Genomic DNA, 7,432 nt, shown 5'->3' with positions numbered 1-7,432 from the left:
GTGCATGAGTGTTGGTGGTTATTACTGTTGTTGTTGTTATGTGATGATGTGCACTATGAGAGATTTCATATGCAATGTCTCATTTAACCCAAGACTATGTGTGAGTTTTAGTGCACACCATAGTTTCTACACATTATCTGAAATAGAGCCTGGCTGGTTGACTTTTAAGCAGAAATACCCAAGACCTTAAAAAGCAGCCATCTTCCAGCCCAGCAGTGATGCACACCTGTAGTCCCAGCTACTTGGAAGCCTGGGGTGGAAGGATCGCTGAGCCCAGGAGTTTAAGGCTGCAGTCTGTGATGATTTATCTTGTGAATAACCCCTATACTCCAGACTGGGCAACATAATGACACACACCATCTCTAATAAAAACAAACAAGAAAAACCTCAACCATCTCCTAGCTGTTCTTTTATACTAGATCATGTTTAGTAACTTGATAATTTATAAAGAACAGAAATTTATTTCTTACATTTCTGGGCCTGGGAAGTCCAAGATCAAGGTGCCAGCAGGTCTGGTGTCTGGTGAGGGCTTACTCTCTGCTTCCAAGATTATACTTTGTTGCTGCATCCTCACACCATGGAAGGTGGAAGGGCAAAAGGCCTAGCTAGTTCCCTCAAGCCTTCTTAGCAGGGTACTAATCTCATTCACGAGGATGAGGCCCTCATGACTTAATCACCTGCTAAAGGCCCCACCTCTTTTTTTGTTGTTGTTGAGACAGAGTCTCGCTCTGTTTTTCAGGTTGGAGTGTAGTGGCAGGATCTCAGTTCACTACAACATTTCCTCCTGGGTTGAAGCAATTCTCCTGCCTTAGCCTCCTGAGTAGCTGGGACTACAAACATGTGCCACCATGCCTGACTAATTTTTGCATTTTTAATAGAGATGAGGTTTCATCATGTTGGCCAGGCTGGTCTTGAACTCCTTACCTCAAATGTTCCACCTGCCTTGGCCTCCCAATGTGCTGGGATTACAGACGTGAGCCATCACGCCGGCCAAAGGCCTCCACCTCTTAACACTATCGCCTTAAGGTTTAAGCTCTAACAATTTTAAAGAGACACATACATTAAAACCATAGAAATTACATACACTGGATCTAATTCATCATCACATTATTCTTTTAGATGGGTGGTATATGACCTGGGGAGGTGGGTACCAAACGGCTGCTCACATTAAAAACATCTAAGCTTGGCTGGGCGCGGTGGCTCATGTCTATAATCCTAGCAATTTGGGAGGCTGAGGTGGGTGGATCACTTGAGGTCGGGAGTTCGAGACCAGTCCGGCCAACATGATGAAACCCCATCTCTACTGAAAATACAAAAAATTAGCCAGGCGTGGTGGCAGGCGCCTGTAATCCCAGCTACTCAGGAGGCTGAAGCAGGAGAATCGCCCAAACTCAGGAGGCGGAGGTTGCAGTGAGCCGAGATTGCGCCATTGCTTTCCAGCCTGGGCAACAAGAGCGAAACACCATCTCAAAAATAAATAAATAAATAAATAAATAAATAAATAAATAAATAAATAAATAAAATCTAAGGTTGTATAAATGGAAAAGGATGAGTGTCGTCTACTTCCTGCTAAGAGCACAGAGGAGGTCTAGCTTTTCTAGTTAATATTATGGATATAAGTAGCCCAGAACCATACTATTTGGCCATCTCGTGGATAACATTTGCCATTTCACTCATTTCACTTAGGGTTGTATAGTCTTCCAATGTCTGCAATTCCCTTAATGGCCATTAGAGTCACAGACGAGAAAAAAAAAACTCTTCAGAAAACAGTGTGAATAGGAGTAAGAGAAGAAGTTCCTGGTTATAGCCCACTCATATATTTTTGAAATATAGGTCAGATCTAGAGGAAATGAAAGAAACTTCCTGTTGAATTTTCATTTATAGTATGTGTCTGGAAATCTCTAAATGTAATTTCTTGGTGTAAAATAAACTGCAGAAATCTGGGATGTGTCACTCTGCTTTATGTTTATTGAAGCCATTCTATTTGAAGCTGAAATGTTGTAAAATTCTATAGTGGAGTGAACAGCTACAATTAGTTTAACAGACATGACCGTATTCCTCAATTGAAAGGCTGTCAAGACCTCAACAACCAGACACAAAAAAGATCCAGAAATCCCATAAATCCTGTCTCCTAGGAAGGATAACATTTCCCTTTGATTGCTACACATCCCTTTGCATATGTTATTACCTTCTACCCTGTTTTCTGTGATTAACAAAAAGCCCTGCCTAAAGAGAAACAGCCACAAATAATGTTTTAAAATATTTTAACTGGTTAGGACAACTTGGAAATTTCAGTGACCCCAACCAAGCACTAAAAATAAAAACCGGTTTGGGCAAAACTATGAAAGCCTCACCACTAGTGTGGCAAACGTCACCGTTTACCTTATCTTCAGTCTACTTTGATTTTGGATTTGTCTTCTAAACTGAGATGAGGACCCTGTTTTTAATATTTGTTAAAGTAATGCCACTTGATAGATGTAGCCTTGATGTCACTTGTAGCAGACACTGTCGACTGCCTCTGCAACCAATGGTGGGAGCCCTGACTTTGTGCTTGTGTTTATGCTCCTTCACATGTCCATATGCTCTTTGAAGGTGACCGTGATTCCCATTCAGGGGTAAATCATGATTTTGCTGAGCCACTCATGGCAATTCCATTTTCCTTTTTAGTGATTGGTTTAAGGAGGGGCTCTGATCTAATAAGCCATGAGAGAAGGTCCCCTGGGAGGCTTCTGGAGAAGCCGTCTCTTCTTTTGGGGTATGTTGTTATATCTGCATATAATGCCTGGAGGAGTGTAGCCATCTTGTGACTCTGGCACAAAGCTGACACATTGAGGAATGCAGAGCAGAGAGATGCAATGAATCTGGTCCTTCATGATGTCATTAAAGCATCAAACCTTGCAGCAACCTACATTGAGACTTTGTAAAAATGTGAGATAATTAATTTTTCTTAATGTGTAAGTCAGGACTTTCTGTTACTTGCTTCCCTAGACACCCTAACTAATACTGCCAGAAGGAAAATATCTATATTAAGGCTCTTGGGGTTAGAGACTTCTGCTTCACAGGCTGAGCTAAGACTCAGCCTCTAGAAGACTAAAAAGGCAGCATAGTGTTGAACAAAGAGCCCTGGACTTAGGGTCAGAAAAACTAGCTCCGAATCACACCTGCCATTTATTATTTGTGTGATCTCAGGCAGATAATTTAATCTGTTTGACCCAGCCAGATGTGGTGGCTCATGCCTGTAATCCCAGCACTTTGGGAGGCCGAGGTGGGTGGATCACCTGAGGTCAGGAGTTTGACAGCCTGACCAATCTGGTGAAACCATGTCTCTACTACAAGTACAAATAATAATAATGATGATGATAATAATAATAATAATAATAATTTAGTTGGGTGTGGTGGCGCACGGCTGTAATCCCAGCCACATGGGAGGTTGAGGCAGGAGAATAGCTTGAACCAGAGAGGCGGAGGTTGCAGTGAGCCAAGATCGCGCCATTGCACTCCATCCTGGGCAACAAGAGCGAAACTCTGCCTCAAAAAAAGAAAAAAAAAATCTGTCTGAACCTCAGATGAACGCTGTTAACTCACAGGCTGGCTGTGAAGGTTCAGTGAAGTAGTGTGTGTGAAAGGCCACCAGGTGGAGTCTCCTTGAGGGCAAAGTTTGTGTTGTGCTCATCTTTGTATCCTTATCAGACACTAGCTAGCATATAAATACTTTTACGGCACCTACTCTGTGCCAGTATTTTCCACATTGTAAGCAATTAGCATGTTTTGTTTCGTTTTTGAGACAGAGTCTCACTCTTGCCCAGGCTGGGCATGATCTTGGCTCACTGCAACCTCTGCCTCCTGGGTTCAAGTGATTCTTGTGCCTCAGCCTCCCAAACAGCTGGGATTACAAGCATGCACCACCACACCTGGCTAATTTTTGTATTTTTAGTAGAGGTGGGGTTTCACCATGTTGGCCAGGCTGGTCTCAAACTCCTGACCTCAAGTGATCTGCCCACCTCGGCCTCCCAAAGTGCTGGGATTACAGATGTGAGCCACCACGCTTGGCCTATTATGTACTTTAAAGTATTTGTTTTATGTATTAACTCATTTAAATCTCAGAACAATGCTGTATTAATTATTTCCCCTCTTTACAGATGAAGAAAGGCTCAGAGAGATTAAGTGATTTTCCATGGTCATCCAGATAGGAAATAGTAGAGTCAAAATTTGAATTCAGGCTCTTTCAGAGTCTAGGGTCCCATTTACACTATATTCTACATACTAGGGGCTCAGTATTTGTTAAAGGGATGAATGGCGCCCACTAGCAGTTCAATTAATGTTTATTGGGAAAATGGGACATAGTAGTTGAATAACAATTTTTTTTTCTTGAGAAGAAATATTATATTTTATATTGTGCTTTTTTTTTTCTGTTTGGAAACAAAGAGGTTTTTCCAAGTTCAACAGATTTCCACCTGGGGGTGATTTTTCCATGGTAAAGAGAGTGGCAGCCAAGGCAGCCACCTGTGGAATTAGGCCTGAATACAGTTACTGTTCTCTCTCAGGTCCAGAGAGTCTCTGCGATGAATAATGTGCCTAGTTTATCTATTTCATCTTCTCCAAAACGGCCTCTAAGAGCACATGCTGGGACTCTCCTAGCTACTAGAACATAATAGTCACACACCCTGACTAGTCCTCAGCCAAAGGTTGGTTGGGAAGACGAGTTTGTCTCCTGCTCTGCATGTCCTGTTTCTTGTTTGCTGTGGTGTTGTCATCAGCATCAGTACTGCTCTGTTCAGCACACCACCACCCCCATCCACCTAGTTAAAAGCCGTGGGCAACAAACAGTCCTAAGGAAGGAACTCTAACAACAAAATCAAACACACAAATAATGAAAATAATAAATCCCACCCCAAGACAGATCATTGACTCACATCTCAGTGGATACGCTCTTTCTCCTAGGACAATTAATAGCAGGGCCTTCCTCAACTTCAAGACACCAAGCTGACTGCCCAGTGGGAAAGAGTTGGTTTGGGAAGGAAGTTTTCTTCAGAGTGACAAGAGACATCTTAGAAGGAGGCCACCTCCTCTTCTTGCCAAGCTACACATTTAGTTTTTTCAGTGATCCTATCACCTTTCAAGAATGTGACCTTCTTCCTGTCCTTTCCAAGCCTCCTTTCCCTTCCTCCATACTTCACTCCCCCCTAGTCCCCATCTTCCTGGGGAAGTCACAATTTCCATTATTTGTCTAGAGTTATTATAGTATGCAAAAACCAACCCTAGAATTGGTCTGTGCAGAAATATTGCTTCCAAATCCCTCCACATTCCACAACTCATATACATCATCAATACAAACGAAGCAGGAAGTTTTGTGGTAATTTTGTAGAACAAAGGATCTAGTAAACATTAAACTCTAAACCAGCACTGTTCAATAGAAATACAATGCAAGCCACAAAGCAAGTCACCATGTGTAATTTAAAATTTTCTGGTAACCACATTAAAAAGTAGAAAGAAACAAGTGGAATTAAATCTAGTAATATATTTTATTTAATCCAATATATTTAAAAGATCATTTCAACATGTAGTCAAGATAAAAATAAATAATGAAATATTTTATATATATATTTTAATGGTATATCTTTGAAATCCAGTTTTACAGTTAAATCTCAATTCAGACTAACCACATTTCAAGTACTCAGTTAACCACATGTGGCTAGTGGCTACCGTATTGGACAGCACAGTTCTATACTATTCGTATCTTTTCACATATTGTTCTTAATTCTTCTGAACAGTCTAATGTATTTTTGCATGAATCTAACCAGTGTGTTTAATCTCTCTTGGATTCCTTTCCCATGAATTATTATATTATAAATAAATGTCAGTTACATTTATATATTGTGTGCTTGTGTATATTTAAATATATATTAAAATACTTATCTCTATTATTTGTATGGTCCATTTACATAGGCTGCCATTTATAAAATTGATCTAATTATCTTCTGTCGCATTGCTATACTGATTGTCCATTTACCTATTGGGCATCTGGGTAATTTTCTTTCTTTTTTTGGCAGGGGGTGACAGAGTCTTGCTATGTTGCCCAGGCTGGAGTACAATAGCGCAATCTCAGCTCACTGCAACCTCCGCCTCCTGGGTTCAAGCAATTCTCCTGCCTCAGCCTCCTGAGTAACTGGGATTATAGGCGCACCCCACCACGCCTGGCTGATTTTTGTATTTTTAGTAGAGACAGGATTTCACCACGTTGGCCAGGCTGGTCTTGAATGCCTGACCTCGTGATCCACCCACTTCAGCCTCCCAAAGTGCTGGGATTACAGGCATGAGCCACTGTGCCCGGCCAAGCATCTGGGTAGGTTTCCATTGTTCTCTGTTATAAGTATTATTGCTATGAATGCCTTTTTCTTTGGAGTTAATTTTTCTCTCTTTCTATCTCTCTCTCCTTTCCTCCTTTCCTATTCTACTGTTTCTTTTAGGATTATAAAAAGTGAAGTTGAGAAATCTTCCTTCCTCATTTGGTCCAGGAAGGGAGTTTGTGTCCATACTTTTTCACTATATAAGCCCTACCTAAAAACATCTACATTTTCCGTGACAAATTAAAGTTGGTTACCAAGGCTGGGCCCAAAGTAGTTAATCCATGAATGTATAGAGAAAAAACAAAGGATGTCAATGGGGAAGCTTGGAAGTGTTAAGCAAATACCTTCTTTCATAAAGGCTTTTGTAGGAGAAAAGAAAATCCCCCTTCATTTTGAAGTCTAAGGAAGAGGATGTAGTAGCAAAATAGAAAACACATGCATGAATATGGATATAGTTTTCCACACAGCCCCAGTGACTCAAAGATGACAATGAAAAGATGATTATGGCTCCTATTACAAAGGTGATGAGCTGGATGTAATTAGGGATTAAATCTGAAATTCCCAGTACATACCCAGCGACTCATGAACTTGACAAGCTGCCATCGCTCTGAGATCCCTAGAGAAGCAGTGTGGCCAGCTTACGGCGGGGAGAGGCATCTGGGGGACCTGCCCGTAGCAAGCCACTCATTGGAGTGATGAGCAGAGGGTCCTCTATGAGCAGACTGGAGTGGTGGTGTCCGCCCACTTTCCCTTTGTTGTGTGCGCATCAGCTGGCATCCTGGCAGGGTGGTGACTTGTCAGGAAGAAGACAAGTTGCTAGGTAACCAAGGAGGATGAGGGAAGCCCCGTCCGCCTTCCCCAGAGACAGAGTGCAAAGGGGCTCCAAGAAGGATTTGGATGTTAAAAAACAAAAACAAGTGCTACCCTAAGGAATAACAGGGGACTTTTTTTTTTTTTTGGAACAGGCTGGTTGGAAGAGGGAAGAGAATTGCTGTGAGTTAGAAGTGGAAGGGGAGGAAAGTAAAGCAAAGGAGAGTGTATAGCCAGAGAGCAAAAGAGGAAAAAGTATGAAAAAGAGAGGAAGA

At 41.6% G+C, this 7,432-nt stretch overlaps 1 long non-coding RNA gene across 1 annotated transcript; it reads right to left on the bottom strand.

Moving 5' to 3' along the window:
* Window positions 1–1,948: 1,948 nt before the first annotated feature.
* LOC111551914 lies at window positions 1,949–7,049 on the bottom strand. Its single transcript, XR_002734503.2, has 2 exons — window positions 6,920–7,049; window positions 1,949–2,916 (listed from the first exon to the last, which is right to left on the bottom strand). It is a non-coding gene; the product is annotated as an uncharacterized LOC111551914 (long non-coding RNA).
* Between the last annotated feature and the right edge of the window lie 383 nt (window positions 7,050–7,432).

This window comes from Piliocolobus tephrosceles, chromosome 3 (assembly GCF_002776525.5).
Source record: "Piliocolobus tephrosceles isolate RC106 chromosome 3, ASM277652v3, whole genome shotgun sequence".
Classification (NCBI taxonomy): Eukaryota; Metazoa; Chordata; class Mammalia; order Primates; family Cercopithecidae; genus Piliocolobus; species Piliocolobus tephrosceles.
Note: the sequence above shows the minus strand (reverse complement) of the source record. Positions and strands in the feature narration are given on the sequence as shown.